Below are 25,834 nucleotides of genomic sequence, written 5' to 3'. Positions count from 1 at the left end.
TCACACACACACAGTATCAATCCTAAAGTCGCAGGAGAGCGCAGGGGCGCTGGGAGAGTGAACGGGAAGCAAGAGGAGAACGATGCCTCACACACACACACAGACACACACACAGAATATCAATCCTAAAGTCGCAGGGGCGCTGGAAGTAGCAGGGGCGCTGGGAGAGTGAAGGGGAAGCAAGAGGAGAACGATGCCTCACACACACAGAGACACACAGAGTATCACTTCTAAAGTCGCAGGAGAGCGCTGGGGCGCTGTGAGAGTGAACAGGAAGGAGGAGGAGGAGAACGATAGCTCAAGCACACACACACACACAGCCCCTACAGTGGCTGATCCAAAATCGGACAGCAAAAAACTGCAGGCAGGGACATAGAGCACGGGCTGTTTTAAAGCAACCAACCCCGATCTGCTTCTCTCCCTCCTCCCTCCTCCCGGCTAGGCTGGCTGAAAAGCTTTGCTGCTACTTAGCAGCTCACTGGAGAAGAGAGAGGGACATAGAGCACGGGGTTGTTTTAAAGCAACCAACCCCGATCTGCTTCTCTCCCTCCTCCCTCCTCCCGGCTAGGCTGGCTGAAAAGCTTTGCTGCTACTTAGCAGCTCACTGGAGAAGAGAGAGGGACATAGAGCACGGGGCTGTTTTAAAGCAACCAACCCCGATCTGCTTCTCTCCCTCCTCCCGGCTAGGCTGGCTGAAAAGCTTTGCTACTACTTAGCAGCTCACTGGAGAAGAGAGAGGGACATAGAGCACGGGGTTGTTTTAAAGCAACCAACCCCGATCTGCTTCTCTCCCTCCTCCCCGGCTCGGCTCGCTGACAGGAGCCGCTTACACCCGCTTTGCAGTTTGAAAGAGAGCCACGGACTGCTCACAACTGCAGCGGATTCCCCTGCCATCTGTAGGCATTCGCTCCATAACACGCACAGACATTTCCCCTCACTTTCCAGGAGGAAAAAACTGCGTGTTATAGAGCGAAAAATACGGTAATTTTATAGAAGAGGAGTGGGGCATTAACACTACCATAATACCATCTGGGCTTGTCTCGGTCTTCTGCCTATCTTCACTGCAAACCTTTTTACACTTTTATGTGGCAAAGCACTTTGATATTTTTAAAAAAATATTTAGCTGTATATAAACATTTTTACAAATAAATAAAATAAGGCAAAGCATTGTGGGCTTAAGGCTGAACTTGGTTACAAACTGAAAGCTAAATTTTGTTCTGCTCGATAACAAAATAAAGCAAAATGAAATAAAAACAAGCCAAAGTTTATTTTCCAAAATTTTGCTTTAATTTTATCCAAGTTCAATTATTGCTAGTTGGGATATAGTCCTGCCTGTACTGTAGCCGTAGCTCTTCCAAGGTCCAGTAGGCAACACACTAATAATTTTGTTCAAGAAACATCAAGGAAAGCAAAATAGACCAGAGTAGAGGCAAGCATGAGCCCTTTTCTTAGGAATTGCCATATTTTTTTCATTTACTTTTTACAAAGCTTCTAAATTCATTGCAATCCAGTGTTCCCTCTGCTGTCCTTGCACATTTCCACCAGATCTAATTTGTCGTTGGGTTTTTGGGGGTGGTAGTGGGGGAGGGATGTAATAAAATGCTGTTGTTGTACTTCCCTATCGAATGTCACCAACAAAGTATCATTAAGGCCATACAGGGTTCCTATGCCTTTAAATTAAACACTTCCTCTTTGCAGGTTCAGCCCATTTTCTTGCTGCTTGTTTTTCTTGGCTTTGGAATTGATGCTGAGTTGTCTCTTATTTGCCCCCTTAACAGCCTCTTTGAATTGCCCCAGTTTCAGCTCCCCTGGGATGGAGGGAAATCGAGTTCCTTAAAAAAGAGAGAGAGAGCAAAATGTGCTATTTGTTATTTAAAAAGAAATGGTAAAAATGAAAATTACTTGTAAGCACACGATCCACTTGCACAGACTTCACAGCCCACTTGTGGGTTGCAACCCATAGTTGGGGAATTGCGGAGTTATATATGATCAGGTGAGCTGGTGGCTCCCAGCAGGTCCAAGCCAGTTGCGTACCCACCAGCCTGATCACATGCATTTCACACTATGAACTGAACTGTGATTCAGTAGTGGTCCTCCAGATGTTGCAGGACTCCAACTCCCATCAGCCCCAGCCAGCATGGTTGAAAGTCAGGGGTGATGGGAGTTGTAGTCCAAAACATCTGTGGCTCTCACCTTTAGTGAAGCTAGGCTCTTTATAGATACATTACTACTGCTACTACTACTACACTTTGGTTTAGCTAGTTTAGTCTAGGGTCAGATTTTAACCCATCTTGGAGCGCAAGGAAGTGAAGACATGATATGGAAAAGGATGTGATTAAATTTAGCAGCAGCAAGGAGGCAGGGCATGGATGTAGTGACTTGAGTGGGAGCCAGCAGTAGCAGCGAAAGCCTCGGAGGAGAAACCGCAAAGTCTCCATGCAGCTGCTGCAGCTCAATACCCGGCATTCATGGTATGGCTTCATGAAACTGCCTTGTGACATTTTTATTTATGTCAGTGACAGAGTAGCATTGTTGGTGGTAGGAAAGGGGCTGGTCTCCCAAGGCTTAGAAAATGCTCTCTGGGTGTCTGTTTAAAGGTGTTTTTGTCCCCCAACATGCGTAATAGCTTAGAGAACGTATAGGCACTGATTGGCTCACTTATTTATTTATTTATTTATTTATTTATTCACTCATTCATTCATTCATTCATTCACACACACACACACACACACACACACACACATGCATAGCCCTGTCTCACTTCTGAAAGCTTGGGTTGGCTTCTACATGGACAATCCGCAAGCCACATGTGGCCCTCATCTGTCTTCCATGTAACCTCCCACTGTTGCACCCACTGCTGATTTTGCTGCTGCTTTGGTGGCAGTCTCCAATTTTGCCACTGCTGCTGACAGATTGCCCTGACTACCACCAGCAGATTGCTCAGTCTGCTGCCGCAAAGCTTGCCATTCCTGCCTTTCTGTCTGCCTCCCCTGCTCGCTAATCTAGTCTGGCTTTTCCTGCTTCTGACTTCAAAACACACTTGGCTGGTGCTTTGCCTGCCATGTTCTATGCTTAGCCTGAGGTGGACAGCATGTGAGGAAGGTCATCCTTGCCCCCTTTTGACTTGAGCTTCCACTCATCTTTCAAACTGCTGTGCCTTCCAATCATGCTAACTCCCCTTTTCCTCTAGTTGTCCCCTTGTAAACTATCCCTCTAACCATCCAACTGCCCTATTCAGGTAAAGGTAAAGGGACCCCTGACCATTAGGTCCAGTCGTGGCCGACTCTGGGGTTGCGGCGCTCATCTCACTTTATTGGCCAAGGGAGCCGGTGTACAGCTTCCGGGTCATGTGACCAGCATGACTAAGCCGCTTCTGGCGAACCAGAGCAGCACACGGAAATGCTGTTTACCTTCCCACCGGAGCGGTACCTATTTATCTACTTGCACTTTGACGTGCTTTTGAACTGCTAGCTTGGCAGGAGCAGGGACCGAGCAACGGGAGCTCACCCCGTCTCAGGGATTTGAACCACCGACCTTCTGATTGGCAAGTCCCAGGCCCTGTGGTTTAACCCACAGCGCCACCCGCGTCCCCCTATTCAGGTAGTGACCTGAATTAATGTGTGTCTGGGGAGTGGGGGCTGCTCAGCCCCTCACCTACACTGAATGCTTATACTCATTGAGGCCTCTGCCCAGGTAACCAGGAATCCTGACAGCAAACAGGTCCCTGATTGCATAGGCCAACCCCACATGTGCAGCTGTATGTGTGGGTTCCATTCCTGCATTCAGTTATGTAAGGGGCAGAGCCAGTCATCTTCCTTATGCAGTGTGCAATCTGGAAGCGGATACGTAACCAGTGAAGTAAAAACAGCATCCTGTTCCTTCACCACAGGCCACAAATATAGGACCTGAATGAGATTTGTGGCTGTTGGATCTGTTCTGCTGTTGCCATCATACAATCAGCTTGATTGTCTGAACAGACAAGACTGCAGGATTTCCCATCTCCAAGCTACCTAATTATTTTACAATACCATGTGAGGGTACGAAGGAAGTCTTTCCTCATCGTTATGGATTCAAATAAATATTATACAAGAGCAATATCTCGTGGCGTTTTCAGTGGCAGTGGCTCATTTGGCACCACCAAATTTCCCCCCTTTTGTTATGGTCCTCCTACATTTCTTTTTAAAGACGCCATTATTTTCATAGTAGATGCTCAAAAAGGCGTAAGTTAAAAAGAAGTTTGAGCGTGTAATGAAACATGAGAGAGAGAAACTGCTGGCACTGGTTCCTGTTCCTGAAGTCAAGAGGGTGGCAGGAGTAAATCTGAACCAACAACGTACCAGATTGTTATGAGTCAGAGGGGAAAGATGGTTATGAATCAGAGAGAAAAATGACTGCGTATCTTAAATCTCAGGGTTTTCTATGACATCAAACTCATTGACTCTGGATTTTAGCTTCTCAAACATTGTGGGCGTTTGCTACTTGCCTCTTAATAATGGTAGTCAGGTGTGAGTACAGATATTTGCTGCCCAAGAGATTCCCGGAGTTTGGGGAGGCGTGTACCTCATGTTTGTGACTGAGCATCCACCCACAATTGTTTGCATTTGAACAATTTTCAAAGTTAACGGCAAGTAGTTTAGGTTACTACGCAAACTGTGCCCTTTCGTGGAGAGGGATAGTTTAGTCACTGTGATGCATGTGTTGGTAGCCTCACAACTTGACTTCTGCAACATGCAGTATGTGGTGCTTCCCTTGAAATTGTTGCAGAAGCTGCAGCTGCTGTAGAGTGTTGCAGCTGAACCAAGTGGGATTTACTTCTGAGTAAGACATTATGCTTATATTTATTTCTGCCTTTTATTACAGATGACCTCAGGGTGTATCACAACAATTTGAAATACAATAAACATTACATTGAAGTACAACTGAAACCAGTAGTGGGTGGTGGGGTGGGGGGCAGCACTCATATCAACTCCCAGCGGCTGAGTCACTGCTACTTACAGAGGAGAGGTCAGCTGGGTTCTTTCTGCTCCTGCTGGTAGCTGCCTGCTTCTGGTTAAAACATTTAACACAATCCAATGTGTAGGATTGCACTGTAAATGATTTTTATCTTGCCTTTCCACCAAAATAACCTTCCAGGTGGCCCCATTAAAGATTGCACCAATTTAAACAGTGTAAAATAGCCATAACGAATAAGCTTATTTAATGGCTTAAATAGATGAAACCACCCTTTGTAATGGTCACAAAACAAGCTATTTTCTCTTTCCTAAATGGGAAATTTATGTGTGATTTGCAGTGTGTTCATTGCAAACTGAAGATCTCCTGTGGTCACGAGTTTCTGTTTGTTGATCATATAGTTTATTTTCTGTACTTTGCATTTATGTTGTTCCTCCCCTTGGCTGAGAATGCCTTCCGCTCATCTAAAGCTATATGATCTCGATGATAGCTTGCAAGATCCTAATCTGCTGATATCAAAGGCCGGAGTTTATTCCCTGTTGTTTGTGCAGAGGAATTATTTAACAAGGAATCCTTGTAAGTGTGAACATCATACATAAAACGACATAACACTTGGGGGAAAATAAGAACTAAGCCAATATTTCCACACCAGCTTCAAAGCTTAACATACTTCCATATACAGATGCTTTTTATTTCTCATCTGTGGCTTCTGTCCCTCCTAATTGAATCTGACACCAGAAACATAAGTTCTCCTCCTCCTCCTGATTATGTTTTGACTGGAATGTTAAATACAGCAATCCCTCATTACAAAACTCTGTTAACTGTATTCTAAAACAGCACATGATTTACAATCGCCGTGCTTTACATCTATTGCCCTTATCTTATATAAGAGTAATTGTGCCTTCCCTCCAATCTCTGCCACGTCTTTTCTTACCTATTTACACAATTTGTGAACTGCTTTGTATCTGAGAAAGAAATTCAAAGCAATACATAAAAAGCCTTTCGTTCAACAATAAGCAATGTAAAAAGGCAAACAATATTTTCAACCTGATGATTCAGTATGGCTGAGTTCTCACCCCTCTGAGGAAGCTTGTCTACAGAAGAATCTTTCCACCATGGTCTGAAAAACCAGCAAGTCTGGTGCCTAATTTGTACAGGGAGGCAATTCCATATTTTTGGTGTTGTGAAGTAGCAGACGGTGCAATAGGCAGTAGTGCTTAACTGACCTCTGAGCAGCACAGCAGTTGCTGCATACCAGGAGAGAGAGTTGGAGACATGAATTGACAAGGAGGTTAGCGCTGTGCAAACATACCATCAAGTGTGCTGGATTGGCTCTGCCAAAACGTTTGGTCACCTCACCTGTCCAACTCTCGTTCCCGATAAGCAGCAGCAACTCAGTTGTTGGGAGGTCAGGTGAGTGCTACAGCCCTACTATACTGTCAGCCACTGGTGCTGTGACACCGACGGCTCTTCATTGAACTGTAATGGAGTGAGCCTCAGATTACCTAGGTACCATCATGCAGTGGCTAAACAGGGATGCAGGGGATCTTTCACGTAACTTAGTCCTGAGTTGTTTAGGGCCTTGTACGCAAGTCTTCAAGCCTTAAACGGGGCCTGGTAGCATACTGGCAACCAGTCCAACTTTCTCAATAGATGTGTTATATGCTGGTGGAAGGCTGTTCCGGTTAGTAGTCTAGCTGCTGCATTCTGCATCAACTGCAGCTTCTGGATCAACCTCAAGGGCAATCCTACATACTGCTCTTTGCAACAATGCAGTCCGTTGGTGCAGCTCATATAGACCATATATATATATATATACATATATATATATATATATATATATATATATATATATACCAGTATCTATCAATCAATCAATCAATCAATCACAGCCCACTTTGGGAACCACTAGTATCGCTTCTGCTACCAGTCAGTTCATGGAGAGGTAGCCCACTCAGAAGCTTCACTCCTTGCCACCCAGGAAGAATATCACAGCAGTGGGAAGGCCAACCAATCTGATGAAGTGGACTGTCGCCCAGAAAGCTTGTGTATTAATAAATGTGTTAGTCTTCAAAGTGCCACGAAATTCTTTGTTCTTTTTCTTCCAATGGCTACACCTCTAGAAATTAGAAAATTTTTGGTGATTGATAAGAAATGATGATGATGAATGTATGTATGTGAAATGCTGCAAAATGTTCTAAAGTGCTATTAAAATTATTATAATAGTGATGATTAAGTCATTTAGGCTCATAATTTCCAAACTTTAATTCTAGTTTCTATGATATTCTCCCTGGAAATGCAGGATATTCTTACAAAGATTACATTTAGTTACTTCACCAAAGCAAGATGGCGGTTTAACTAGTTTTCTAACAAAAGCAATTCTTGATCATTCTTACTACATATCAAAGGTTCACCACCCTCATCCCGTAAATCCCTGTCAGCTCTGACAAACGTACCTTGTAGAACTGCGTGGTGAACGTAAGGGCAGTGTTAAAACACTTCTCTTGTTCTGAGCAAAATTTATAACATGGCTCTTGGAACTCACTTTTTGCTCCAAACTTCTGATACTCCTGTAAAACAGTAATCAGCATGTCAGTAGGCTATTTTTTCTGAATAAAGACAAGGTTGCTGAAATGGTTTAGACACAGACATTCGCATAGCATTGCATAATTCAGAAAGTAGGCCTGGTGCACATGATTTGCATTAATAGCCTGCATAGAGGCAGCTTTTTACAACTCCCTCTCATTAAACTCCATGTGGAGGATTGCAGACTGTCAATCAATTACAGCAATTTCCTTTTCCATATTTATTCCATCACTATCACTGACAGTTACCATTAAGTGACATTAATACAATACAGTAGCATCTTGCTGTTCTCCAGTGCTCTCTTCATGCACGGCATCTTGGGATACTTAATCTCCTAAGAAGGTTAAGAGTGCCTGTTAAAAAGAGGGAGGGGAAAAGGTGACCACTTTCAGTGATGGAGAGTGTTTAAGCTTAGAAAAGAAAGGAGGAGATTCTCCCAAGGTGCTCTGGGAGTGACATTTGTTAGGAAATGGAACGCTCACTCCGGTGTTAATGAGTTGGTAGGAAGAACTGGCTATAAATGTCTTTTAAACACTAGGGATAAGGGCTTTTGAGAAGTGTCGCGGATATCCTTAACTATTAGAATTGTTTGTGGGCAAAGAATAAACATATTCTAAATGGACTCATATTCCAAATGGAGTTATATTATGTAAACAAGTGCCAGAATGAAAAGCAAATGATACTTGTCTTGTATGTATTACTTGATCTTGCTTTGTAAGGATGAGATAATGTTTTCTGTTTCTGAGAAGCATGTAAGTGCAAAGAGAGGTGATTGAAGTGATGAAACATATTTTGCCCTCCTTATCACCTGAGGATCAGGTAACAAGGATACACACACACACACACACACACACACACACACACACACACATATCTACATATATACATACACACAATGTTTCATATATGTAGATGATTTTAACAAGCAGATTTGGGCGGCTAAGATGGCCTGTAGGGAGAGGAAGTCCCATTGCACAGACAAAAGTCATGGCACTAATAGAATAATTTTGTTGGATACCGCTCGCCATTTTCTTTATGTACAATGATGATTGTAGTGAGATTGTTTATTTTCTGTAAACTACTCTGAGTACAAATGTATCTGTGGGAAACTAAGACTTATTATAGCACATCATTTTTAAACCATTTCCCCCCACTCAGTTTTGAAAATCATGTTAAAATGTGTGCTAAAGGGCTCTTTTAATTTCAGCACTATTTTGCCATTACTTCAATAACTGCAAAAAAGGAAAGGAAAACAACAGAACTATAAATGGAGGAAAAACTAAAAAGTGATAAAATGGTTTTTAAAAAGACTAGAAAGGTGGTGGGGTCTTTTTTTGAAAAAAATGAGCTTTACAATACATTTTAAAGCAATATTTTAAAAGAAAGTTAAGGCCTATTTAATTCAGATTGCTTTGTAGTGTATAAAATAAAATGTCTTATCTAGGAGTAGCAATAGAATAATGGGCTATATCATCATATACTATTGCAGATTTCCTTACACTGTAACGTTTCACAAATTCCTACGAAAGTGAATTATCATTGTAAAACCAAATTGTTTCCAAATGTCACTATTTCCAAAAAGGGGAAGGAGAACAAGAATTGCACATTGGGTAGTAAACCAAATAATTGAAAAAGAGAGATGAATATCCAGTACTACAATCATCTCTTTTATATGGCATTTCAATCGGTTGCAATTACAGAATGATTTGGTAACACAGCAAAAGCATATTGGCTTTTAGCAGAACAACAGGATGTTGATAGTCCTTTAATATCATTGCTTTGGCTTAAAAAGGAAAAGGAGCTGGCCTATGCAGCTGGGACAAAGACCCTTCATAGGATCTTTGCTAACAGCATGGGATAGTGTAAAATAAAAGTCTAAGAGCTGGAGACGCACCTTTAAGGTCACTTCTTGGTAAATGAAGTGTTCGATGTATGGAATCTTGTTGGAAATAGAAACATCAAAATAAATTGTGGGGTGAATGTTGCTTCGCGGTGTTCTGCTGCTAGTGCATTGGTTTCTGCATACTCTGTCTTCTTCTATCCTTTGCCCCTATGAATGGGGTTTCAAATGTCACACTCCACTCAAATTACAGAACTCTCTTCATGGCCAAGAAACCATTGCAAAGGAGCTACCGTATTTTTCGCTCTATAACACGCAGTTTTTTCCTCCTGGAAAGTGAGGGGAAATGTCTGTGCGTGTTATGGAGCGAATGCCTACAGATGGCAGGGGAATCCGCTGCAGTTGTGAGCAGTCCGTGGCTCTCTTTCAAACTGCAAAGCGGGTGTAAGCGGCTCCTGTCAGCGAGCCGAGCCGGGGAGGAGGGAGAGAAGCAGATCGGGGTTGGTTGCTTTAAAACAACCCCGTGCTCTATGTCCCTCTCTCTTCTCCAGTGAGCTGCTAAGTAGTAGCAAAGCTTTTCAGCCAGCCTAGCCGGGAGGAGGGAGAGAAGCAGATCGGGGTTGGTTGCTTTAAAACAGCCCCGTGCTCTATGTCCCTCTCTCTTCTCCAGTGAGCTGCTAAGTAGCAGCAAAGCTTTTCAGCCAGCCTAGCCGGGAGGAGGGAGGAGGGAGAGAAGCAGATCGGGGTTGGTTGCTTTAAAACAACCCCGTGCTCTATGTCCCTCTCTCTTCTCCAGTGAGCTGCTAAGTAGCAGCAAAGCTTTTCAGCCAGCCTAGCCGGGAGGAGGGAGGAGGGAGAGAAGCAGATCGGGGTTGGTTGCTTTAAAACAGCCCGTGCTCTATGTCCCTGCCTGCAGTTTTTTGCTGTCCGATTTTGGATCAGCCACTGTAGGGGCTGTGTGTGTGTGTGTGCTTGAGCTATCGTTCTCCTCCTCCTCCTTCCTGTTCACTCTCACAGCGCCCCAGCGCTCTCCTGCGACTTTAGAAGTGATACTCTGTGTGTCTCTGTGTGTGTGAGGCATCGTTCTCCTCTTGCTTCCCCTTCACTCTCCCAGCGCCCCTGCTACTTCCAGCGCCCCTGCGACTTTAGGATTGATATTCTGTGTGTGTGTCTGTGTGTGTGTGTGAGGCATCGTTCTCCTCTTGCTTCCCGTTCACTCTCCCAGCGCCCCTGCGCTCTCCTGCGACTTTAGGATTGATACTGTGTGTGTGTGAGAGAGAGAGGGGGGGGATCGTTCTCCTTCTCTTGCTTCCCACTCCCAGTGCCCCTGCCTCTCCTGCGACTTTAGGATTGATACTCTGTGTGTCTGTGTGTGTGAGAGGGATTGTTCTCCTCCTCCTGCTTCCTGTTCACTCCCCCAGCGCCCCTGCGACTTTAGGGCGACTTTAGCATGGATCCACATGGATCCTCAGGATTTTTGCATTGGGCTACCCCAAACTCACCGTCAGATCACATGTCTGTGGCCACAGCATGAACCACAAAAATCATACATCCACTGTTTTGTTTAGAATATTTTTTTTTTGTTTTCCTCCTCTAAAAACTACGTGCGTGTTATGGTCTGGTGCGTGTTATAGAGCGAAAAATACGGTAACTCATCAGCACCTGCGACTTCATACTACAATGTCAGCCTCTGCTTCCCCAATTCTCTTAAAATTAGCAGCACAAAATGTTATGAGATACTAGTGCTATAAATCAGAAGGGATACTATGCTAGAGGAGCAGGAAACACATTTTTTTTTTCTATCAAGCGTTTGTGATAGTTAGATGCTAGATTCAGATAGAGGCAGTGTTGTGTAGCAGTTAGAGTGTTGGACTTGGACCTTGGTAGACCAGCCATGAAGGTCACTGGGTGAAATGGAGTCTGTCACTTTCTTTTAGCCTGGCCTACTTCACAGGGTTGTCGTGCAGATAAAAGGGGGAGGGGGAGAACTATGTACCCCCCTTTGAGCTCCTTAGAAGAAAAGCAGGATATAAACATAATTAACAACAACAACAACTTGAATGGGGGGACGTTTTGCCCCCTTTTATGATGCTTCCCTTAGCCACTATTTTTAGAATGCTCCAAGACAGTCATAATTTGGCTAAAACTGGGGGAAATCTAGGGGTGGGTCTTGTGTATTTCGTCAAGGGCCCTTTGCATTCCTCCCTCAACAATAGACAGTGGTAATTTTGTGGCATCTGGTCTAAAGATGTTAAGGAGACAGCAATTTCCATCCCTTCCTGTGTTAGTCGCAATCAGAAATGTTTCCATTCTGCTACATTTTGGCTTCTGCTAAAACCTACGCTATTCGTCTCACTACTTGCTACGACCTAAATTAATGCAATTAATGATGCTATTAATTCCACAAGTAATTTCAGTACAGGGGGAACATAAAAAACAACAGGGAAAGTAATGTAATTGTTTATGTTACATTTGTGAACAAAAGAAGATGACAGCAAACAGTGTTCATGTCCACTGGCCTGATTTCTGACCAGTATGCAGAGTGTAGCAACTTATTCTCCCATTTTTAATTTCTAATTGAATTCTCCATCACCCCCAATCTGGGCATACCCACTCTGTGGATTTGGCTCTCCTAGAGATTTGCTTTGACGTTTTCCTCTGTGATACCCTGACCTTCCTGTCTTGCCTGTTGAGTTGATATAACAAAAGCACTTTGCAATCACAAACTCATCATTAAATGCTGCATTAGCACTTTCTGCTGTTGCCCACGGGCTTAACTTCTCATCTTCTCTGGCCTTACTGATTTCTCCGCTGCTTCTTGTATCTTCATCTTTCTTCCTAGGTCAGGCGCTTTTCCAGACATCCTTTCCCCTCTTTCTTTGATATATGTCATAGTCCAAGCAGTATCGGTTGCTTGCCAGCACTATGTCCTTCTCAGAGAGTCTCCTAAAAGTTATTGCTGCCAAACAGAACGGATGTCTTCTTTCTCCTACTGCACTGCTTGTCATTTATGGGCAACAGTTCAATGATCTCTCCCCTTTTTTGTTCACTGAACTCATTTAAAATCCAAACAATTTCGGCTGTCAAGTTGCCTGTTTGTGACTGTTCCTCTGTTTACTCAGCATCACCCCCACCCCCCAAACTGTTCCCTGTCACTGTTCATCCTCTGAGTTGTCAGTGCTTACCCTTATGCTTCTAGGTTTTTAAATCAGTTTGTGTACAAATCTTTATCCACATTTTAAAGCCTGTGTGTATTCCTCATTTCATAAATGAAGGCTGCAGTTCTATGCACTCCTATGCTTAACGCAGAAAATATCCTGTGCATGCTAATCTGGGAGTAAGCACCATTTAAGACAAGGGACTTCTTTGGAAACAAATGTGCCTAGGATAAAATTGGAAATCACATATTGCTGCTGGACCTTTGATCTTGAGAAGGGAGGTTCTTATTTAGATACAGAATCAGCCTCTTATCTCATTTTGTTGGAGCTATTTCCAAGAGTAACAGATATAAATAAATAAAGAACTAAAGCTACGCCTGAAATAAGATGTATTTTATTTTTTGCATGTGCATTGATGTTTGATTATAAAGCTTTGGAGGGGCAGGTAATGTTGCCATTTCAAAGTTCTGCACAGCGTTAGCCTTAGGGGTGTTTCACACAATACTATTTCTCTGTATAAAGATAATGTAGGAAACATATGTAGGGAAATGTGTTTACCATAATGTGTGAAGTGTGGCATAATTGGTTTTCATGCTGTAAGAACATGGACCAGGCATCCACTGAAGGCAATGGCTGCCTGACCCATTTGCTCAAACAGCACAGGAAACACACCTCTCTTCACACATTTATGCTAAGCACATTTTCGCTCATGGAGATTATCTTTGTGTAGGGAAATGGTAATCTGTGAAACAGCTCCTTAGAATAGTATGTCACCCGTGACCGCAGAATGGTGTAGGGACTTCCCTCTGTAAAATGCTTATCGCCCTTTAAAACAAATTTGCAAGCCACAGCCTATTTACTCCCATTTGAAGGGGAAAGTGAAGAGTGCAATGCACTTTAGTTTCAAAGAAAGAAACTGCCCTAGACTGGCTAAAAAGAGAAGAGGCGATTCCCCATTGTATACAGCTACAAGTCTAAAGGGTAAGAGAGCAGAAGGTGCTCAAACGCATGAATGGTTAGCAAAGAATGGCATATCTATACGGTAACTGTAGCAAGAACTGCAAAATACAATTAACCTTGTTGAAACCCAGCATCACTTCTTGTATCTACCACATCTCCTTAGAGCAGCCAGCATTTTCCTAAAGACCTTCATATCTGGTACTGGGCAAGAGCTATTGCTAGCTAGTTAAGCTGTCAGAGCTGATGATGTGATTGTTGTTGTTTGTACCTGCCTACCAAAGTGATTTGTAACATCTAATTAACAATGGGAGGGGATATTTTGCAGTATGTTTTAGAAGGCTGTTAGCAAGGGACACACTTGCTGTTGCTGTTTACAAAGTACTATCCATATACAGTGGTACCTCGGGTTAAGTACTTAATTCGTTCCGGAGGTCTGTTCTTAACCTGAAGACCACTTTAGCTAATGGGGCCTCCTGCTGCTGCTGCACCGCCAGAGCACAATTTCTGTTCTCATCCTGAAGCAAAGTTCTTAACCTGAAGCACTATTTCTGGGTTAGCGGAGTCTGTAACCTGAAGCGTATGTAACCTGAAGCGTATGTAACCCGAGGTACCACTGTACTTGGAGCTCTGCAGGAGCATCATATGGAAGAACTAGAAGCCACTGGCTCATGGAGTGAATATTTTAAAGGGCAGTGGGGGAATCAGGTGCTGCTGCTTTGTGTAAATGTCCTTTATCTCCCTTCCTGGACTGATTGCCAGCCTTTTGCCCCTTGCTCTCCTTTCTTCCTGTGCTTGAGGTTGGGTGTTGACTGCTCTGCCTGCTGTAGGCCTCGCCCACGCCTCAGATGAAAGGGAAAATCAGAAGGTAGCCATTACACATTTGCAAGGAAGGAAACAAAGACCCGCAACGCTGACACCCTCCCACTAACTTTGGGTTTTAATGGTGGGCTTAATTTCCTCATGAAAGGGAAAAACAAAACGGAAACAGCCTTGCAGTGGATAGAGGGGGCAGTGGGGAAACGGCAGCTGTTGTATTCATGGTTAATCAGGTGTGTCTGCCTTTATGTAGCATCTGTCTGCTACTGTTACGGTGCCACATGTGAAAAGGGACGGGAGGAAGAGAGGCATTCATGTTCAAAGCCTTAAGCACTGACCTCTGTCTCTGTCTCCTCAGGGTTCGGGCGCTCGTCTATTCATCTTGGCCTATTAATGTAAGATTGCAATTCTGTTCTATCAGGCCGTCCTTGTAACCATCTTGATTGGATGTTGTTCAGATTGCCATAAAATCGAGTCCTTACCACGCCGGTTTCCATTTTGTTTCACAAATGACCTTTACAAGTAGGTTTCCAGTGAAAGAAATGGCCATATTTCCTCGCCAAAGAACTCGACAAGGAAAGGTTTTCAGGGAAGGAGTCCAAAACCAATTATCCATTCCAACTTAAGTTGATTTTGGACTGCCGAAGGAATCCCCCAAGAGAGGAATAAGCAGGGCCCGTATAAGCACCTAGCTGCCAATTTTAAGAGTCAGTCTAGTTTATTGCCCTGTTATCCATTCCACACTTTGGTAATATTTCTCTGGTAAATTTCTTTTTGATACTGCGCAGTGGAGGAAATAAATTATTATTTGCTTTAAAAATTGAATTTTCCCTACAGGATGACACTGTTTTTCTAAATATATTTCAGTCTGGCTTCTGGGGCAGGTTTGGGACAGAAATGGTTTTGGTTGCCCTGGTGAATGAGCTGTAATAGGAGAGCAACAAGAACAGGGTGTCCCTGTGGATTGTCCTGGACTTCCCAGCAGCATTCCATATAACTGAACAAAGAATTTTTCAGGGTTGGGTGTTAGGGACCCTTCTCTCGGTACCGCTGCATGCTAAGGCTTACCAGTTGGTTACTGGAGGAAGACCCTTATAAGTGATGGTGCTCATAATTTTCAAGTGATGGTACTCCCTTCCCAGGCTTGTCTGCCTAGTGTTTCTGTTAGAAAACTGCCAGCAAACTTGAGTTTTTCCATTACATTTGATTACCTTTTATGATATCTGGTTTCCCCATTTAAATTGGATGATAATATTAACCCTTTTTAAAAAAAATGCAGCCTACTATTATATTTGATTTTATATACTGTTTTTGTAATATATAATGTTAATTGGTTTTGTTAGCCACCATGAAGCTTATGTGGGAAGGCAGGATATCAATTCCTAAGGCTGCAATCGTAGACCCACTTTACTTGGAAGTAAACCCCATTGAACTCAATGGGACCTGCTGTTGGGTGGGCATGTATCAGATTGCACTGTCAGTATATTAATAAAATAACCATTACGTTAAGTATGCTGTGGTCAAACTGAGGGCTTTCCATTACTTTAAGTATCTGAAATAATTATACTGTACTGTTTAAAATGACTGCCCATCTAGTTCCTTGTTGCTGGAGTTGTTGCTTCGCCGTCGTGCTGATGAGTGTTTCTGAAATTGCTGTGTCTTTGTCCCGTGCACCCAGCAGCAACGCCAAATTGAAACTCTTTCTGATAAAACCCTGCTATGCTCTGTGCTATATAAATCAACAGCAGTGTTGACACTTGGTTGGCATTGTCAGAAGGGAAACAGGTTAGTGCCAGGATGATGCATTTGGCAGAGGCGATGAGCAGCTTCTACCTCCACAGCCGTTGGAGCACTTCCTCTGCAGCACAGTCCTGTAATTAGAATGAATGGCAGAGTAAACATATGGGAAAGGGTAGGAGGGTACCACAATGACCTCTGTATGTGTCTGAAACTGGGAACAGCCCTGGCTCGATGCAGAATTGGACTGAGATGGAAATACAGTGTAGCCCTGTCAAAACACCTCCTTGTGCCCTGCTAAATCTGGTGCTTTTCTGAGGCTCTGCCATATTACAGTGTGTTAGGCCACTGTGGCAAACTGAAATTAGGCTGCACGCAGAATAGCCCAGACTAATTTAATGGGGGCCTTGAAGCAACAATGAATTCTGGTCATGAGACATGTTAGGCAGACTTCCGCCAAAGTCTGCGGAAGCTCACACAACACGTTCAGAAGCAGCCAGAGGGAATAATGAACAGTAATTAGGGATGGGTTGTGGTGACACCTCCTACCAGTTGCCTTTCCTGGTGGCGAACACCACCAAAGGCAAGGCATAGCCATCAGCTATTTTTGTGAGGGCCTTCCTGGAACTGGGTGTTAGCATAGTTACATTCTGGGAAGCTCTTGGCTTGCACTCAGTACTTAATTTCTAAAGTTAAAGGTGCTGTGCCTCAAGTCTGCCTGCAAGTCTCATCCTCTGACCTGTCTGCTCATCAAATATGCATGGGGACTGTCTGTGTTTACTCCTTTGTGAAAATAAAGGCACGATGTAAGTGTTCTCCTCCTGTTTCTTGCAGGGCTGAAACCTGGTCTGAGCCCCAGGGAGCTCAAATTGATGGCAATTTGATTTCTATCCAGGGCAGCTTACATTGTATTAGGGCTCCTTCTATACCCTCCAACTCAAAACATTACTCTAGGGCAGTGGTTTACAACCAGTGTGCCATGGCACCTTGGGGTGCCTTGAAGGATGGTGAGGGGTGCCACAGGCAACTCTAGCCTCTGTCCCTCTTTCTTTCCCTCCCTCCTCTGATGCCTTCTTGCATCTTTGCCTCCCAAAGGCTTGTGAGGCTGTTTGTTGCAGTGGCCCTGATCACAATCTAGAATCATAGAATCATAGAATCATAGAGTTGGAAGAGACCACAAGGGCCATCGAGTCCAACCCCCTGCCAAGCAGGAAACACCATCAGAGCACTCCTGACATATGGTTGTCAAGCCTCTGCTTAAAGACCTCCAAAGAAGGAGACTCCACCACACTCCTTGGCAGCAAATTCCACTGTCGAACAGCTCTTACTGTCAGGAAGTTCTTCCTAATGTTTAGGTGGAATCTTCTTTCTTGTAGTTTGGATCCATTGCTCCGTGTCCGCTTCTCTGGAGCAGCAGAAAACAACCTTTCTCCCTCCTCTTTGTGACATCCTTTTATATATTTGAACATGGCTATCATATCACCCCTTAACCTCCTCTTCTCCAGGCTAAACATGCCCAGCTCCCTTAGCTGTTCCTCATAAGGCATCGCTTCCAGGCCTTTGACCATTTTGGTTGCCCTCCTCTGGACACATTCCAGTTTGTCAGTGTCCTTCCTGAACTGTGGTGCCCAGAACTGGACACAGTACTCAGGTGAGGTCTGACCAGAGGAGAATACAGTGGCACTATTACTTCCCTTGATCTAGATGCTATACTCCTATTGATGCAGCCCAGAATTGCATTGGCTTTTTTAGCTGCCGCGTCACACTGTTGGCTCATGTCAAGTTTGTGGTCAACCAAGACTCCTAGATCCTTTTCACATGTACTGCTCTCAAGCCAGGTGTCAGCCATCTTGTATTTGTGCCTCTCATTTTTTTTGCCCAAGTGCAATACTTTACATTTCTCCCTGTTAAAATTCATCTTGTTTGTTTTGGCCCAGTTCTCTAATCTGTCAAGGTCGTTTTGAAGTGTGATCCTGTCCTCTGGGGTGTTAGCCACCCCTCCCAGTTTGGTGTCATCTGCAAATTTGATCAGGATGCCCTTGAGTCCATCATCCAAGTCGTTGATAAAGATGTTGAATAAGACCGGGCCCAAGACAGAACCCTGTGGCACCCCACTAGTCACTCTTCTCCAGGATGAAGAGGAACCATTGATGAGCACCCTTTGGGTTCGGTCAGTCAGCCAGTTACAAATCCACTGAGTGGTAGCATAGTCAAGACCGCATTTTACCAGCTTCTTTACAAGAATATCATGGGGCACCTTGTTGAATGCCTTGCTGAAATCAAGGTAGGCTACATCCACTGCGTTCCCTTCATCTACCAGGCTTGTAATTCTGTCAAAAAACGAGATCAGGTTAGTCTGACATGACTTATTTTTCAGGAATCCATGCTGACTATTGGTGATCACAGCATTCCTTTCTAGGTGCTCACAGACTGTTTGCTTAATGATCTGCTCCAGAATCTTCCCTGGTATTGATGTCAGACTGACTGGGTCCTCTCTTTCCCCCTTTTTGAAAATAGGGACAACGTTTGCCCTCCTCCAGTCTGCCGGGACTTCGCCTGTTCTCCAGGAATTCTCAAAGATGACTGCCAGTGGTTCTGAGATCACATCTGCCAGTTCTTTTAATACTCTTGGATGCAGTTCACTCTTGGACGAGTGTGGCCAGTAGGTGCATCTGAGCAACTTCAAGATTGCTTTCGGAGCACCGAGTGGTCGCTTTTTGTGGAGAATAATGTGGACACATACGCTTCAACAGTACTGTTCTACGTTAAAAGCTGCATTGATGTTGTCACTACCACCAAACAAATACGGGTGTTCCCTAACAACAAGCCCTGGCTAAACAGGGATGTGTATCTTCTGTTAAAGGCAAGAAATGCTGCTTTTCACTCTGGTGATGCGCAACAGTATAGAGAAGCCAGAGCCAAATTGAAAAAGGGCATTAGGAACGCCAAAGCTATGTACTGCCGGAGGATCGAAAAACATTTTGAGAGCTCCGACCCTCGTCGAGTATGGCAAGGCCTGCGACAAATTACAGGGCAAAATATTAAAAACGAACTGGCTAGCAGCAGTGCGCACCTGGCTGATCAACTGAATCAATTTTTTAGTCGCTTTGAGGTGGGAACTGGAACTACCGTCACTACAGCATTGGCTACCAGCACATCATCAGAAACTACTACTGATAGACAACCATTTTTATTACAGACCTGTGACGTACAACGTGCCTTTCGGAGCATTAACATTAGGAAGGCAGCTGGACCGGATGGAATCATGGGACGGGCTATTAGGGACTGCGCTGCAGAATTAGCTGGTGTGTTTACGGACATTTTTAACCTATCCCTGTTGCAGGGTTCTGTCCCTACCTGCCTGAAGACATCGATTATAGTGCCAGTCCCCAAGCAGTCAGTGGTGGTATCTCTCAATGACTATAGACCAATAGCCCTAACATCTGTCGTTATGAAATGTTTTGAGAGATTGGTGCTAGATCATATTAAGGCTGGTCTTCCATCCACTCTAGACCCGTTCCAGTTTGCATACAGAAGAAATAGATCTACTGATGATGCTATTTCCATCGCTGTCCATACTGTACTGAGTCATCTAGAACGACAGGGAACCTACGCAAGGCTGTTGTTTGTGGACTACAGTTCTGCCTTCAATACAATTCTGCCAGACAGGTTATTTCTTAAAATGACCAATTTGGGTATACATCAGAAGATCTGTCTGTGGGTAAGGAATTTCCTGACTGATAGGCCGCAGACAGTGAGAATGGGCCCTTACTATTCTTCTACTCTAGTATTAAGCACAGGAGCCCCTCAGGGATGTGTGCTAAGTCCCTTTCTCTATTCCCTGTACACATTTGATTGCACCCCACTGTATAAGTCCAACACAATCATCAAATTTGCGGATGATACAACAGTGGTGGGGCTCATTAGTGAGAACGATGAGACTGCTTATAGGAAAGAAGTACAGGGGTTAATTCAATGGTGTAAAGAAAACAATCTTATGCTTAACACCAAAAAAACCAAAGAACTCATAATTGACTTTAGGAGAAAGAAAAGTGTATTTTTACCATTGCACATAAATGGCGAGGAGGTGGAGAGGGTTGGTAGTTTTAAATACCTGGGCATTTACATCTCTGAGGACCTCTCATGGACTGCAAATATTAATATGGTTGTGAGGAAGGTGCAGGGGAGGTTGTATTTCCTGAGAATGCTCAGGGGACTGAATCTATCTCAGCACCTACTTCTGTCCTATTATCACAGTACCATCGAGAGTGTCTTAACCTATAGTATATTATCGTGGTATGGGAGCAGCTCTGAAACGGATAAAAAAGCTTTACAGAGAATAATTAAAATTGCCCAGAATGTTATTGGGCTCCAACTACCAACCCTGGATGAGATCTTCACGTCTCGCACTTTGAAGAAGTCACACAATATCCTGAGAGATCCCACCCATCCTGCTCACAACTTCTTTGAACTGTTGCCTTCGGGCAGAAGATATAGGACAATGAAAACACGAACCACACGCCTTCTGAATAGTTTCTATCCAAGAGCTCTGATTGCACTAAATAATGATCTCAGGGCCAGTTGCAAGAAATAGCAAGCAGGGAGTAGGAAGGAATGAGACAGGTTTTTAGGTTATGTTATGCTTTTAATAGGTTATGTTACATTCTGGAGTATGATATGTTTTTATAGATTATGTCTGAATAGGATGAGAGTGTTGGAGATACGTGCAAATGTGTATGTGAACCCGGTCTTTGAGTGGGTGTTTGATTTTCGTTGTTGTGTATACTGTGTATATACGGACAATGACAATAAATTTATCTTATCTTAATCTTAATCTTAATCAGTTCATCTGGCCCTGGAGACTTGAATACATCTAAACTAGCCAAGTATTCTTGTACTATCTCCTTAGTTATTCTGGGCTGTGTTTCCTCTGCTGAATGGCGCCTCTGGGGCTGGCCAGGGGGTGCTGGTTGCCAGGAGCTGAGGTGGCCTTGGAATAGGCAAGCAAGTGGGTGAGGGAGCCCAGCCAGCCAGTCCACCAGCCTTTGCTGTTGGGAATGGACAGACAAATGGGAGGCCGGGCAGGCAGGCAGACAGGCACCACACTGGTATTTTCTTGTGCTTTCTGTGTGCGATGCCTGCCTGCCCAGCATCAAAGGGGAGCCTTTCCACCATGCAGGTCCGGTGGCTGCCACTGTTGCTTCCTAAGGTGAGTAAGGTGCTAGCCTCACGTTCACCTTTGGTTGCTAAGGCTGGAGGCATCCTCTTCCCAGGCACCTGTGGGGCAGTGTGAGGAGGCACCTCTCTTGGCTCAGAGACCAGAGGTTGTGGCAGTGGCTGCCCGGAGGACTCCCAAGGAGAAAGGAGGGGAGAGGAGGCTGAGGGAACACTCCACAAGGGAGGGTGTTCGAAAAGGGGTGAGGGGCTGCTGGCTATGCAGGCGAGGGATGCAGGCACTTCCATCCTGAGGTCGGTAGCGCCTTTCCCCACAGGGGAGCTGCAGAAAGAATATAGTTGATCAAGGGAGCCATGGACTAGAAAAGGTTGAAAACCTCTGCTCTGGGGTATGCTATCTCCTTGGCCACACCAGCTCAGTTCTCATTCGGTCATTGTGGCTGTTCTCAATGCTTTTGATCCATCTTACTTCCCCATCCTTTGACAATTCCCCAACATTTGGCAATCTTCCTACCAAGACTGTCCAGTGGCACAAAGAGGAGCCAAATGCTGTGCTTGAATAGCTGTTGGGTGGTTGCTCTTTTAACACTCTTTTGGTATAGGCCTCCTCCAGATGGCTTGTTTACTAAGCAGTCATCCTGATTTGCTCACACAAAGCTTACACAGAAGTTAGATTATATCTGGTCTTCCTTGAATGTTCCTTCTGCTCTGTTTGCATTCATCCTGATTTGCTTGTGGGGTGTTTATATGTCTTCCTGTTAATCACTCATTCATTCTACAGTTTTCAATACACCTCCCTGTTACTTTCCTAATTGTGAAACATCTGCTTTAAAATATGTCTTTTTAAAAGTGGATTTGTTGTACTAGGGTAATGGAGTGCTTTAATCCACTTTGCTTGTACAAACCTAAATTTCCCATTGTGTCCTCACAAAATACTGTCAGTCTGGTGGTGGTGCCCTTGTTGTGTGACCCATCAACCTGACTGCAGGTCACCAGGCAAGCAAAAAGGAGGCTTACTAAGCAGGGAGGATCACAAGTTGTGTGTGCAAGCCTGTTAAGGTGTGGTTTCTCTCTCTCTTTTTAATGAAGATAAACGGCATGCTAGTTTGCTCAGATTTTATCTTCTTAGAAATAAGTGTTGGAACAAAGGTTAGTAGGCATGTACTGTTGTGAAAGGATATAGCATCGTTTGGAAATAGCCATGAAATGTGTCCTCTGGAAAAGTTGAATATGTATTCTAATCAGAACTGGGAATGGCTGGAGTATGGGCTTCTCTTTCGACTCTTTCATGATCTGAGCTTTTGCAATTTTCTCTGATCTGACTATGAGAGTGACAACTGACAGGAAGACATTCATAAGCCTGTGGTTGCTTGTGACATCCATAATACAAAAAGACAGATTTCTGCCATGAACAATATTACTTGGGGGTGGTTGTGTGTTTTAACTGTCATATAATAAGAAATTAAATATCTCGGATATGATTTAAACCTTTTGCAATTTCAGGCAATAACACTTTGCCTTTTCCTATTTTGTTTTGGATGCATTATAATGTCTAGTTACTAGGGAGTAAGCACCCATTGATTTTAGTAGGAGCGATTTCTTAGCAAACATATATGGACTGTATTTAAGAGACGTTCCTCATTGCAGTTAGTTTTGCAGAAAAGAGCAGCCAAAATGATCAAGGGGCTGGAACTTCTCTCTGAGGAAAGGTTACAACATTTGAGAGCTTTTTTTGTTTAGAAAAACGGTGTGTAAGGAAATGTGATAGAGTGTATACAATTATGCAGGGCAGGGTATGGAGAAAATGAACACCACTCTCATAATTCTAGTAATAATAATAATAATAATAATAATAATAATAATAATAATTTTTTATTTATACCCCGCCCTCCCCAGCCAAGGCCGGGCTCAGAGCGGCTTACAAGCAATAATAAAAACAAGATGAATGATTACAACTTAAAAACAAAAATAAAATACAACATTAAAATAATGGAACATTAAAATATTAAAATGTAGCCTCATCGCAGGAGGAGAAGGAAAAGAAAAAAGAAAGAGAGGGAGGGAGGGAATCAAATTGGCTTCAAGCCAAAGGCCAGGCGGAACAACTCTGTCTTACAGGCCCTGCGGAAAGAAATCAGATCCTGCAGGGCCCTGGTCTCATGAGGCAGAGCGTTCCACCAGGCCGGAGCCAGAGTTGAAAAGGCCCTGGCTCTGGTTGAAGCCAATCTTTAGGGCCTGGGACCACTAGGGTGTTGTTATTTATGGACCTTGAGGCTCTCCGTGGGGCATACCAGGAGAGGCGGTCCCGTAGGTACGAGGGTCCTAGGCCGTGAAGGGCTTTAAAGGTCAAAAGCAGCACCTTAAATCTGACCTTGTACTCCACCGGGAGCCAGTGCAGCTTGAAAAGCACTGGGTGAATATGCTCCCATGGCAGAGACCCTGTGAGGAGCCTCGCTGCAGCATTCTGTACCCGCTGGAGTTTCTGGGACAGCTTCAAGGGCAGCCCCGCGTAGAGCGAATTACAGTAGTCAAGCCTGGAGATGACCATCGCATGGATCACTGTGGCCAGGTCGGGGCGGGAAAGGTAAGGGACCAACTGCTTGATGCGGCGAAGGTGGAAAAATGTCACCTTGGCTGTTGCTGTAACTTGCGCCTCCATGGAAAGGGAGGCGTCAAGGATTACACCCAAACTCTTAACGGAAGGCAATGGCACTAATTGGGCCCCCACAAGAGAAGGGAGTTGGTCCCTCATCCCCATGCCATCCCGACCTAGCCATAGGACCTCTGTCTTCGAAGGATTTAGTTTCAATCGGCTCCCACGAAACCATCCAGCCACAGCTTCCAAGCATCTGGTCAGTGTGTTCGGGAACATCCAATACCTGTACCTGCTACAGTACCTGGGAACATCCAATGAAGCTGAGTGGTAGAAGTTTAGGAAGGACAAAGCCACATAGTTGACGTGTGGAATTCATTGCCACAACCTGTGGTGATGGCCACCAACTTAGACAGCATTAAAAGGGGCTGCTTACTACCTTCAGGTTCAGAGCCTCTGAAAACCAGTCACTGGGGCATTATAGTGGGAGAGGACTATATTGCCCTAATGTCCAGTTTGGGGCATCCCAAAAGCATCTGGTTGGCCACTGCGGGAGACAGAAAGATGGACTAGATAGGCTTTTGGTTTGATCCAGCAGAGTCTTCTCATGTTCCCATGTATTTAGGTTCTGGCAGTTTATCACATGACTTGGAAAAACTTAGGTCATTTCACTTTTTAAAAACATGCATTTATTGTATGAAGGAATTGTTAATCCAGATGAGTTCAGCTTAAAGTCTATTTACAGTGGTCCAGCCTTCAGGCATTAGTAAGGTACCCACAGCCCCATATCTTGCACTGACCAGGACAGTAGTTGGGAACAGGATCCTGTGCTCCCCAGTGGATGCTGTGCTCCCCATTCATGAAATATTGCATAAAAGGATGTTCCATTGGCTACTGTCAGCAGGGATGTCAGCACCAGTAGCTTTCACCTGCCTGTCGTTTGGGTGGGCACACTGAGGTGCTCCTTGCCAGCAGAACTTCCCTACTGATGGTGGAGCTATCCCCCCCACCCCGCCAACAGAGGATGAAAGGACATTTCTGCTTCATCTAGACTCCCACCAGGGTGGTGGATCACGGTTTGGATTGCTCTGCCCATGATCAAAGAATACAAGACTGAACCGAGTAAAATTTAGTTACAGAACCCCAAGTGTAGCAAAATAAATGCATCGATATAGAGCTAAACTTAATTCACAGGAGCTGAACTGATTTACAAGATATGATTCAGGCAGCATCAAATGGTGACGTACATATGTGAATGAATCCCTGTAAATCAATCATTTCAAACACAATGCTTTTCAGCGGAGACAGTTAATGCATTCATCTGTGAATCATCAAATTGCTAGTCCTCCAGAGCACATGCTTCCTGTAGACTAATCCGTTATTAAATAGCGATGAGCTGAGTAATCAATTGATGAGAAATCAAGCATTGTGCATGTGTGAACCAGCCTTCCCACTCTGGACCCGAAAGAAGTTTGGGAGAGAGCAAGGGGTGTAAATGAAAGACTTGCAACACAAGAGAGAATAGGATGGCTCTGTGCTATGTATATTCCGACACATGAGGGAGAGGGGCAACGCCGACCACTAGTAGTTCAGTTTCTCTCAGGGTCAGACCTACGCAGACTGATATATACGAAACTGGTGCATGGTGGTCAAGCTCCCTCTTCCTACTCGTGGTGACTGGATCATCTGATTCATTTGCCAGAAGCAAAAGGATCTGCTGTTTTTGCATCCCACCACTCCACCCACACTTCTGAAAGGCTTGCAGCAGCATGTGAAATCACAGCTACTGATCAAAGTGGATATGTCATATGCAGTCCCAATCCCAAGGCAGTTGGATCTTTCTTGTATTTTTGTTCCTCAACTAGGAGATGACAGAAAGACAATACGCAATTGGAGGTGGCGGGGGATGGGGGTGGGAGAGAGACCTTGGTTATACAAATCTAAAGGGCGGGGGAAAGGGAGATTAGGGCTTAAAATTGAAAGGCTTATTTAAGAAAAGCCACATGGTCATGGATATTA

The 25,834-nt window shown here is 44.2% G+C and overlaps 1 long non-coding RNA gene across 1 annotated transcript; it reads right to left on the bottom strand.

Moving 5' to 3' along the window:
• Positions 1-1,264: 1,264 nt before the first annotated feature.
• Positions 1,265-16,177, bottom strand: LOC308482319. Its single transcript, XR_013989212.1, has 3 exons — positions 15,883-16,177; positions 7,407-7,520; positions 1,265-1,832 (listed from the first exon to the last, which is right to left on the bottom strand). It is a non-coding gene; the product is annotated as an uncharacterized lncRNA (long non-coding RNA).
• Positions 16,178-25,834: the final 9,657 nt, after the last annotated feature.

The sequence above is a fragment of the Podarcis pityusensis genome, assembly GCF_964106645.2.
Source record: "Podarcis pityusensis genome assembly, chromosome: 7".
Lineage (NCBI taxonomy): Eukaryota > Metazoa > Chordata > Lepidosauria > Squamata > Lacertidae > Podarcis > Podarcis pityusensis.
The sequence above is the reverse complement of the archived record's forward strand: the minus strand, read 5'-3'. Positions and strand labels throughout refer to the sequence as shown.